The following is a 12,842-nucleotide window of genomic DNA, read 5'->3' on the forward strand; positions in this document are numbered from 1 at the left end:
CCAAAGAATCCAGCTTCTGGGCTAATAATTCACTATTTCACAAAAACTACTGGGAAAATTGGAAAATGGTAGGACAGAAACTGGGCATAGACCAATATTTTACACCATATACCAAAATAAAGTCAAAATGGGTTCAGGATTTAGGAATAAAGTCTGAAACCATAAGCAATTTGGGAGAGCAAGGAATAGTTTACTTATCAGATTTATGGAAAAGAAAAGTATTCATGACCCAACAAGAGATAGGGAGCATTACAAAATGCAAAATGGATAATTTTGATTATGTTAAATTGAAATGTTTTTGTACAAAAAAAGCCAATGCAACAAAGATTAGGAGGGAAGCAGAAAATTGGGAGAAAATATTTACAACTAGTGTCACTGATAAAGGCCTCATTTCTAAAATATACAGGGAACTGAAACAAATATATAGGAATACAAGTCATTCCCCAATTGAGAAATGGTCAAAGGATATGAACAGACAGTTTTCAGAGGAAGAAATTAAAGATATCTATAGGCATATGAAAAAATGCTCTAAATCACTACTGATTAGAGAAATGCAAATTAAAATGACTCATAGATACCATATCTCTCCTGTCAGATTGGCTAAAATAACAAAACAGGAAAATGATGAATGCTGGAGAGGACGTGGGAAAATTGGAACATTGTTACATTGCTGGTGGAGTTGTGAACTGATCCAGCCATTTTGGAGAGCAATTTGGAACTATGCCCAAAGGGCTATAAAAATGTTCATACCCTTTGACCCAGCAATACCACTTCTAGGGTTGTATCCCAAAGAGATGACACAAGTGGGAAAAGGACCCATATGTACAAAAATATTTATAGCAGCTCTTTTTGTGGTACCTAAGAATTGGAAATCAAAGGGATGCCCATCAATTGGGGAATGGCTGAACAAGCTGTGGTATATGAAGGTAATGGAATACTATTGTGCTATAAGAAATGGGGATGATACGGACTTCATAACAACCTGCAAAAACCTACACGACATAATGCTGAGTGAGTGGAGCAGAGCCAGGAGAACATTATACACAACCACAGATATATGGATTCTGTGAGGACTAACCCTGACAGACTGCTCTTCTCAGCTACACAATGTGCAAAGACAACTCCAAAGGACTCACGATGGAGAATGCTAGCTACATCCAGAGAAAGAACTATGAAGTAGGAATGCAGATTGAGGCACACTTCATTCTTGCCTTTTTCTCCCCCTTTTTTTCTCTCTTTTGTTTTTGTTTTTGGGTTGGTTTTTTTTTTTGTTCTGTTTCCTCTTTCTCATGATTCATTCCACTGGTCATAATTCTTCTCCACAACTTGACTAGTGTGTAAATTAGTTCAATGCAAAGTTATACATGGAAGTTATATGGGATTCCATGCCATCTTGGGGAGGGAGGGGGGAGAGTGGGAAGAAAATCTGGAACTCAAAATTATGTAGAACCGTGTGTTGTAAACTAAAAATAAAAAATAATTTAAAAACAGAACTTGAAGAAAAGAAGATACCATGAAATGGGCTAGAGATTTTCCTAGGAGGTAGACATGTTTGTACTGGGGAGAAGAAAAGAGCAAGTGTTAAATAGGCTAGTTCTCTAATTTGGAGGATTTTGTAAACCAGTCCGTTCCAAAGATCCCACTATAATGTTGGTGGTTTTTTTCCTTCAACTCTCCACTTACAAACACATCTTCCTAGATACTGGTACTTCTTCATGTGACATTGCTTCAGATCACCATCAGTCAGATTTCTCCCACCCTTGGCCACACCTCCACTCCACTATGTTTACCTTATTTCAAAATATTTCTGTGGATAACAATTTGACCACCTCTTACTATGTTTGCTTGCTTGTTGAATGAACTTTGTCTCCAGGAAGTTCTTTTGAAATGTAAGTGAACTCTCTTACTCTTATATTTTACTGTTAGTGGAAATCACAAAGCACTTCCAAAGTAACAATATTTCAAATGCTTCAAGTCTATTATTATGTTTCCATTAAGATTTCTTTTGGTGGGCAATATTTTTCCAAATTTTAATCACTTCAACTGCTTTTCACTGAGCCCTAGGTTGTTTTTTTTTTTAATGGAATCAATGAACAAATGAAAAAAAAATCCTCTGCCATATGTTCCTCAAAATCTTCCCTTAAATTTTATTTTCTCTGGCTACGGACTACATAAGGCAATCTTATTACATTATCACTGAGGAAATCCGTAGAGAGTTCCTTGATGATTTTCCATATCTGTCCATTAGAAGATATAGTAACCACAGATACTAACTGAAGGTTAGTGTAACAGGGCCTCTGTGTCTTGCCACACCCTTAAAGCCAAAGACAGCTGCAGCAACTAAGGAGGATGTATCATACCTCTCAGCCATCTGAAATTGGAGCTGAAATGAAACAAGGCAGGGTAGAGAATGTTGAGCAGAGCAGAGAGAGCTTCTCTCCATTCTGGCCTGCCCTGTCTTGCCTAAATCCCCTTTTCACAAAACCAAAAGAACCCTCTGTAGCGTGAAACAAATGGAGGTCCCTACCAAGAACAGAACACCAAATGTAAAAGCACCAGCTATATGAGTTTCCATCAATACAGGATCCCAAGTACATTTCCCATGCCATAAGGAAGAGCCATGGTTATGGTCTGAGTCCCTGAATCTTCATCTAAAGATCAACCCTATTGGATAGTATGAGTTAAATATTATTAAAGAATTGTATTATATTTTCTAAACTACTTACTTGCTCAGAGGATGAGTGACCTTGGGGGACTAAGCAAACCAAATACGTATTTCCTAGGAGTACAGTGTTCAGAACACCCTATGTACTGTCAGGGACAGGGAAGGGAAGGGAAGCAAAGGGAAAGAAAAGAAAGGAAGGTAATGGCAAGGAAGAAAAGTTAAGAAAATAGAAAGGAAGGGAAGAAAATGAAGGGAAGGGATGAACTGGATGAACACTCATAGTCAAGGGTATTGTGGTCTCTCAAAGTTTCTCCTCTACCCTTCAAATGAAGGTTTGAACGTACATACCGTCAGGCTAACTTAAGGACATTGATAATTGATGTGTGAACTACCCTGTCCCTCCTAGTTTCTTGATGTTTGAATTAGATTTATACTGAAGTTATTAGCATGTGTATGCAAAATGCTACTGAATGTCAGAAAACAAGATTTGTCTAAAGGAACACAGTGAACTTTGTCACTCCTGAAAAGTAAAAGGTTTTGTTATAGGGTTTGCCTCCCTAGGGGCTTAACCTTTCACAAATCAAACTGGGCCAAATTTAACTACAGAGCAATGTGGACAATAAGGAAAAGAACTCTTAGAATGGACTTTGATTTGTCCCCAGCCCTCCCGTGCGCTTCCTATGGTTTGTTGGAAGGTCTATTTACCTAAGAAAAACTAAGATAAGAAACTCTACTCTTCCTGGTCTTCATATTTATCAACGCATCACAGGACATTTGTGGAAGTTTCACATGGTACTTCTACCTCTTATCTTGGAAGTTCAGCATTTGTATTTAGAGCCAGGCCACGTTTAGTGAAGACTTGGCATGTGTCATTGGCAAACCAGCCTATGAAAATCCCCTTATCATAGGCCTCTGTTTCTTGCTCTCCGGAAGGCAGACACTCTTTCACTAGGGTGGATGAGCAGAAGAAACACAGAGACTTTATCTGCCTTGAATAAAGTGAAGCTGACAAGATATGTGCCACTGTTGGGATCTGTCATTCTCCCCCAAGCATCTGCCTTCAATTCCTGGGGAAAAGTCCTGGCCCCTAAGAAGTGCCCTCCATATTTCTTCCCATTGCCCAAATGATCTTTCACATCCAGGAGCATGTCTAGCTGATCCTCCCTGCAATATGTTTTGTGAGGATTAAGAATGGTGGCCACATTGTGGGCTGCACTGGTGATGGTGTTCATGTTGGAGAATGGTCTGTGTGAAATCATCTGGTCTAGCTACTTTCTGATTTTATTTATTCTCAGATCAGTCTCTGTGGGTAATTTGACTGTGATGAGTGGCTTCTTTGAAGTATTCCAGTGAAGCTGAAAAATGGGACAAATATGGGACATAAGCTCAAAGTGAAACAACAAATTGCTCTAACGTTAGTACCATAAAATTTATTAATTTTCCAGTATATGTAAATTACTTTAACATGCCCAGTTCCCTGATGTATCTCTTATTTTGGATAATATTATTGCTCCAGCCCCTCATGCTCTTGTCAATCAGCACATATGAAATGATGAAGGTTATGGGAATTCTTACCTAAGTGGTTTCCACCCATCCAACCCCATCCCACTGCCATAATGCATTTCTTCTTTGCCTCAGCATCGTAGAATCCCTAACTTCCTCCAAGGATGGAACCCTTAGGTGCCAACTCCCCAGACAAGACCGTTTCAGATCCATTAATGCTTACTTGGTCTTAAAAATCTCTTCTTATGAATTCATATGCAGTTTTACTTATGCTTATGCTGTGCCTCCACAATAAAGTACATAAAGCTCTATGTGAACAGTGACTCTCCTGGGACATCTTTGTATTCCTAGCACCTACTGGAGTACTCATCAAGTAGCTGGAACTTAATATTTGTTAAATTGTATGAATTGAAGTTATAATAAACATCAAGATCACAAGACCAGTCCTCAATTTGGTATTGTTTTTACTGAACTTCTTATATTACATCTTTTTATCTTTAATTTTTGATATGCCCTTCTAGGATGCTGAAGATGTTTAATAAATGGAGGTTGAGTTGTTAAATTGGTCATTGCTTTTAGAGTTTCTAGATATATTCTAATCCCCCTTAACTTACATTTGCTTTTTTGATTAGCCAAGCCCAGGCAAGGCCAGCAGGTAGAGCACTAGACCTTATAATCACAAAGACCTGAGTTCAAATCTGTCCTTAGACACTTATTAGTTGTGTCACTGTCTGCCTCAGTTTTCTCAATTACAAAATGGAGACGATAATAATAGCACCTACCTCACAGGGTTGTTATGAGGACTGGATCAAGTGAAATAAACATTGATAAAATGCCTAGCAGGTGCCTGACACATAGTAGGCGCTTAATAAATGCTTATTCCACTCCTTCCCCCTTTCTGGGGTTGGGGGGAGGGTGAGAATATGGATCTAAAAGCAGATAGGATAGGTACAAAGGGAGGCAGCAGACAGGCCTAGACTTGAAGGTAAAAGAAATGTAAAAAGAAAGCAGTGAGAAAGACCCAAGGGCTACCAACTGTGACATCAGGCATTCTCAGGCCAATTACAAGTGAGTCAAATTACTGGTGTTTCTACAAGAAAATACCTGTGGGATGGGGGGGATTGAAAATAAGAACTGGAACTAGGTACCTATAAGCTCTATCAGTCAAACCAAATAACTGGCAGCAAAATCTTTGATTACCCGATGATAAAGATTGTCCTATAAACTCATCTGTGTCTTTGCTCTTCTAATTTCCTTTTCCCCCTTAATTTCCTAGTAAAATGATTTTTGATGATAATAACAGCTGGCATTTATATAGTGCCTTAAAGTATGCAAAGTGCTACGTATATGTATATAGGTACATATATTTATATATGTAAATATATACACACAGATGTATGTATTGTATATGGGTATGCGTGTGTATATATAAATATAATATTTCATTTAATTCACACAACAACCCTGTGAGATAGCTGCTGGAACCATCCTCATTTTACAGATGAGGAAAGGAAAACTGAGAAATATTCACTGACTTGCCCAGGATCACATAGCCAGTGGCCAAAGCAGGAGTTCAGTGCTCTAACCACTACACCACTTATTTGCCTTGCTTGGGCTCAAATAATAGAAAAACAACAACAACAAAATGGAATTTGGGGGAGATTAGAACATGCCTAGAGGCTTAGTGTGGTGACTGGATAGGCTGAATTTGCTCTAAGAAAGGTAGGGAGAACTCTTATGATTGTGGATCCCTGCCTTCCTGGGCTTTTCCTTACAGAGGATCAGGGCAAAGTGGGAAAAGGAAGGGGTGGGTGAAGAGAGGTGGGCCTTGAGGTGGGAGAGAAACCTGTCAGCCAGCTATGGCATCGGGCATTCTCAGGCAATGTGTGACCCCCAAGCTAGATACCACCCACAGAGTGGGTAGAATGTAGGAAAAATAGCCGCAGTAGAGACACCTAAAAGCCTATAAGACAAAATCCAAGAAAGGATAAGTGATAAAATCCACACCCTCAGATGGTTATACCTCGATGGTCTAAGGACAAGAAACAAGCCAGATGAATGAGATATCCTAAAGCAGAGAGTCAAACTACATAAGATCACTGGGACTTGGTGGGATGAGACCTATGCCTGGAATAAAGTACCAGAAGGGGATATGGTATCCAAAAGAAACAACATCCATAGTGGGAGTAGGGGTGAGGAGCAGAATAGCATTTCATATTAAGAAGATATGTTCATTAGAGAAAATTCAGGAACTAGAGAGGAAAGCATGCTGCTGCAGTAAAGGTGGGAAAGTGACTTTTTTTCCCAAAAGAGGAGGCAGCTGTTAAAATTAGTTCTTAGACTATAACTTTAACTTAATTGTTGATACTCTAAATGTGTCCAATAACCAAAAAATGAACATAATACTGGGGGGAATGAATTGGATGAACTTTATATTCTCTCTAGAAATAAAAAATATTTTTTTATGATGATGAAGTCAGTAACTCTATGGGCAAAGCTCTATATTGAATCCCAGAATGGCTAGAACAATTCATAGCTCCACCAATAATGCATGTGTATGTCTATTTTCCCACAGCTCCTCCAATCTTTGTTATTTTACATTTTTGTCAACTTTGCCAAACTTGTGAGTATAAGATGGAACATCAGAGTTCCTTTAATATGCATTTCTCTAATTATTAGTGACTTGGAGTATTTTTATATGGCTGTTGATAAATTAGACTTTTTCCTTTGAAAACTACCTATTCATTTTCTTCAACCATTGTCTCTTGATTTGGTAAAATTCTTGTGCTAGCATTGAGAAAGGGGGAAGGGAGGGTCACCTACAGCTTCAGGCCCTGACTTTCTAGAAGTTAGGTAAGTCACTACAAGGTTAAATCCCAAGCCTCTCCTACTCCTTCAGACATTCCTTATTCCAGAAATATGAGAAGAGAGTAGGCCCTATATTCTTACCCTGTGATGTCTTCACAAGTTATATCCCTCTCAGTACGAGTTATCCTGAGCTCTGGTTATGCAGCCTAGGCTCTTTCCTAGCCACAATTATGATCAGTCTTTATCCCCAAACCATGGTGTTTTCCTTCAGGTTCTGTTTCCCCTGCTACTTCGCAGATCTGTCACTCCCAGGAACTCAAATATCCCTACTTTTGGAGAAACTGAGAATGGAAGCAATACATTCTCTTGAAAAAGTTCTCCCAACATGTAAACTTTTCTCAGACTAAATCCATTAAGAGGTCTCTACTCCACCCCACACCCCACAAGCTCACACTTCCTCCCCACTGGGAATGCTATTCAGCAGCACTGTCTTCCCTGCTATCTATGGACTTCCATCTCCTGTCGAAATCCTCCCTTCTACAACACTCCTTATACATTCCTTTCTCCCAAAGGCACCCCCTTTTGCCAGTAGAAAATAGGATCTCTATCCCTTCATTGCTCAACCAGGGATATATTATTTATGCCTATATATTCACCTAGACCACCTCTCTCTACTTTTTTATGCAATTTCCTGATTTCTCTCTTCCCGAAGGCAATAATCTTCTTATGGATGGAGAAGGGTCACAGGACTTAATCCATGGTGACTTATAGTCTATATCTCTTCCACCATTACTCCTCCTGAGTTTTTAAGTTTCCTAGAAACTTTAGACTCTTAAGTCTGTGTTAATGTCTCAATGGTCTCTCTTTGTGCTTTCTCTTAATCCAGGGATCATTTTTGTCATTTTTTGAAAAAAACAGTAACCTCATGAACATGAATTAATTATCTTCATTACTTTTTTCTGGATGATTGAATTTATATAACTTTTTTGGTTCTGTTAGGGTTGTTTATAAGCCAAATGATATGCTTACTTTTTAGCTTTTCCTCAGGAATGCCTTAAATGCTTTTATTGTGTTGGATTTCTATATTTTTCATTGATAATTAGGCTCAGGATTTTAAGATATGTCATTTGGAATAGCAACTTGTGCTCCATTGCTTAATGGAATATATTATTCCAATCACTTCTGTAATTTCTCATGAATGCAGAATAGTCCTGTTATTTGAATGTCTCTTCATTCATATTTGAAGGTTTTACTCCTGGCCACTTGCAAAATTTATTTGTTGTTTCTTAAATTGTTAATTTTCATCACTCTGTGTCTTTGTATTTGAAGAGTAAATTTTTCGTGTTGGCAATCTATAGATTCTTTCAATTAATGAGTTAAAAATGCTAGAGAATTTTCTTATATTCCTTCTTGGTTTAAGGCATTCAAATTGTTTTTATTTGTCATATTCTCCTGGGAGACCTATAGCCTTTAAATTATCTCTGTATATCCTGTCTTCAAGAACAGAGTTGCATTGACTTATATGAAATTTACATATTCTTTTAACATTGTTGCCTTTCTCTCCTCATGAATTTTCCTCCACTTTGCTATTTTGTATTCAAAATTGGTTAATCTCTCTCACATCTTTAAAGAGATTCTCCAATATAGATTTAAGTTGTTCTATTCTGATAAATATTTTGTTAAATCTTACATTGTACAATCTATTTTCTGCTTTGAGTATTCTAAAATTTCTGACATAAACTCATTCTTAATTTCTTCTTTTGTGAGTTTAATTTCTCTTTTGCGTAATTTTAAGGTTTCTTATTGCTGTTCCATAATCTTGTAGAGGTCCATAACATTATACATTTTATCAAAAAATATGGATTCACTATCCTTCTTAGTATCATACGTGCCATTCATACTTTCATTTCTCATTCTGGTTTGTTCATGTTCATTTCAGATTTTTAGAATCTTCTATGTTGGTTTATACATCAGCTTGGTGATGCAGAGGATAGAGCACTATGTCTGGAGTTATGAAAACCTGAGTTCAAATCTAGCTTCAGACACTTACTAGCTGTGTAACCCTGGGCAAGTCACTTAACCCCATTTGCTTCAGTTCCTCATCTGTAAAATGAGCAGGAGAAGGATATGGCAAATCACTCCAGTATCTTTGCCAAGAAAACCCCAAATGGGATCACAAAGAGTCAAACACAACTGAAATGACTGAACAACAAGTGTTGGTTCCTCTGTTGATGTACTGGACTATTGAAGCTATCTTTCTTGATGTCCCTTTTTCCTAAATTCTGCAGCCCCTATCACCATGACCTCCTTCTTTGTTTGTGCCACAAACCCTCAAATGATAGACTACAGACTGGCCTTGGCCTTCTCACACTGGAGTATATAGGATTCCCTGGTCTGGGCCTTTACCCTGAATAAGCTCCAGAGGCTCAAACTGGTCACAGTTTGGTTTCTAATTACCTTTCCTTTAGCAATTACCTGTGCAAGTCCATTTTCAGTTGCCTAATTTCTCCCTCTGTTCTCCTCCTTCCTTCCAATGCTGAAAAGAATCAGCATTATCCATTTCTTGTCAGGCAAAAATATAGGATTGTTTGGGCAGACACTCTAACTCCAAGCTTCCCTACCCTAGGATTAGGTCTCTGGTCACATGGCAGCATGGTTTTAGTCTTCCCAATCTCACCTCTTTTCCTTCATATGGCTGGGCAAAAAACATCATTAGCCCTTTCTTGAGGGGCATGAGTGTGGGGTGGGTCACTGAAGTCTCTGCCCTGATTAATCTATGGAGTCCAAAGCTGGTCCCAGATGGGTTTCCAAATGTCTTTCACTCAGGCCCATTGCAGCCACCCTGTGCCAAAATGTTTTCAGCCAACCATATTCTTCCTTCATTCTTGGACAATTTCATTCTTAGACAACTATAAATGTCTTCTGCTTCTTCTAGGCAGCCGAGAGGGAGGTGTTCAGGTAGTCATTGCAGCTGCAGAGCTTGAGCAAGGCACTATAAAGGCCTTCTTCTAGGTAATACTGGTGAAAAGAGCTGGGATACCTGGCCTGAATAAGAACTTTGAGTACTAAATGCCACCAGCATTAACAATAAGATATTTACTTTGTAGCTACAGTTATCCTTTCCACATCATGACTTTCCCCATCACACTTTCAATACATTACAGGTCGCCATAAAAAATTAAGTGGGAATTTTTTGAAAGTTTTGCAGAATCCTCAGAAAACACATGCAGGCCAAGCAGGGCACAGAAAAAGTTTAGAAATTAATAAATGCATAAAATATATGTATAGTATTATATAATATCAACATGTTTTATCTCTTATTACCATAAATATACACAATTTCTTTTTTAAAGCTAAAACAAGTAAAAAGCTAAAGTTTGCAAAAAAGAACACAAAAGCCAGCAGACAAGACACAAATACTAGAAATGTAGAGGTATGACATTTACCTATATATAGCTTACAACCAAACACTTAATCCAAGTTTTACTGTAAGGTACTGTAAACACCCCATAATAGAAAAATAAAAAAACATTCAGACATCTTATCTGATATAAAGGCAGAGCAAAAATTTTTGTGTGGATTTTCTAGATTGTGGGGGTATGGCACCCCTAATCCCTGTGATGCAGAAGGGATAACTGTATGAGTAGAAGGGAGACCTTTAAATGCTAATGTTTTGAACTTTGTCCTCATCCAAACCCACTAGCCTCTACAAAACAAACTGGCCCTTGAGGAAGAAAGAATGAAGGAGAACGATAGAATCTTCTTACAGTGGGGCAGCACAGCTATAGGGCACTTTGAGATGTTTTTGGTTTTGTGTGTATTGATATACTTCCCATGTTCTCTTAATGTTTCTTCAATGGGTCTGATGTATCAGGCAAAGCTGAAGAACTGTCAATAATCTTTGGGAAATAAGCACCAAAGAACTCTGGCTGTACAGACTCAGTGTCACAAAGTAAGTGTAGACTGGGTCCTGACAGCAGGTTCTGGACCATCTCATGATTGGCCCTAGTCAAGGGTTAAAGGACAGTGAAAAGGTCAAAGGACCTTGACCTAGAATTGGACTCAATTCAATTCAAATAATATTTATTATGTATGTGCTATATGTGAAATATACTATTTATTTATTTAAATCTTGTCTGTAGCATGCTTTTATTGACTACTTTCTTATGTTTCCTGTTGAGCAATTAAAGCAAAGTGTCATGTGACCCAATACTGTCCCACTGTGATCGCTATATTTTTTCCTTCTACACTTCACACAAACAGCCTTTTGTGACAACATGGACTAAAGCTGCTTGGAGATTGTTGACTATTGTTTTTCTCCAAATGATATAAATCTGGATTGTCTGGTTCTCCAAGAGATGGGCAACATACTGGTGGTGGGTTGTGAAACCCATTTGAGCACTGAGGAGCAACAACAATAACTAACATTTATGTAGCACTCTAAAGTTTGTAAACTATGTTACATACGTTGTCTTATTTGAACCTTATGTGGTAGGTTATAAGTGTTCCTGTCATTCCCATTTTGCCAATGAGGAAAATGAGGTTGTAGGAAAGTTATAAGTGATTTGCTAAGATTTGCACAGTTAGAGTCCGAGGCAGGACTTGAATTTAGGTCTTCCTGACCCCAAATCTAATGTTTTATCCAAAACTCAGCCAGAAAGGAATTGAGTGAGCTAAGAATTGCTAGGTAGGCACTGAGCTTGAATGCAAAGACAGTTCAATTGCCTTAGTTGTCCCCATTTACTGGGGTGAGGTTGAAGCGCTGTGGCCTGTCATGCCTGGTAACCAGGGTCATGCTCCAAACCTGACTTTTGGTCCCCTCATCATTAAAAGAGCAAAGAATAGGCTTCTAGTCCTCGGGGCTAACTTACCAATTGAATAATCTTGAAAAGACATTTAATAACACTAAATCTCAGTTTCCCCATCTGTAAAGGAAGGGGTTGAGTTGCTGTTATTCCTCATTGATCTAAAATTCTAACAATTTAGAATGCCACAGAAGTTAAGAGCTATAAGAGATTTTAGAGGCTACATATTCCAAGCTACATATTCCAAGCTACACCTGAACAAAAATGCCTCCTAGATATCCCCAACAAATGTTTGTCTATCACACAGCTTACTAAATTGAACTGAAATAATTAGTCCATGTTTTCCAGGCCTTTCGCCATCACCTCTTTTGCGTAAATTCCCATTTATCTATACCTTTCCTAAAATGTGTCAATAACTGGATATGGTACCCCAGATGTGAATCAATCAGAAAAGAGTGTAAGAAAACTGTTATATCAGTCTGGAAGTTATGACTTCCTTAATGTCACCTAGGATAATGATCACTTTTTGGACTACCATGACACAGTGAGTCATTCTGTGATGTCTTTTTGCTAAAACTCTCAGATCTTTCTTATAGGAATAATTGTCCAGACAAGCCTTGTCCATTCTTTTGTCTATAAAGTTTGTTTTTTGAAACAAAGTATAAAACTTAATGTTTCTCCTCAGTACATTTCATCTTATTGAATAACCTATTGTTAAGCTAGGTGATGCTGTAGATAGAGTGCTGGGCCTGGAGTTAAGAAGATTCTTCCTGGGTTCAAATCCAGCCTCAGACACTTAGTAGCTGTGTGACTTTGGACAAGAAAGGTCTATCACTTTTGGTTGAGAGTAGAGTACAGGAAATGCCCCATGAAACCAGCAGTAGGATCTGGGGATGACTGAAGCAGTAGCTGTTTCTGGAATTCTTTATCCAGACAGAAAGGGGGTCAGACTACTGGTCAGAAGGAGACTACAGAAGTCCCTTTGCTAGCATGGGGGGCAGAACTCTGTTACATTGCCCATACTGGGATCCTGGTTGCATTCCTAGATCTCAGTCCCAGGG

Source organism: Trichosurus vulpecula, chromosome 2 (genome assembly GCF_011100635.1).
Source record: "Trichosurus vulpecula isolate mTriVul1 chromosome 2, mTriVul1.pri, whole genome shotgun sequence".
NCBI lineage: Eukaryota > Metazoa > Chordata > Mammalia > Diprotodontia > Phalangeridae > Trichosurus > Trichosurus vulpecula.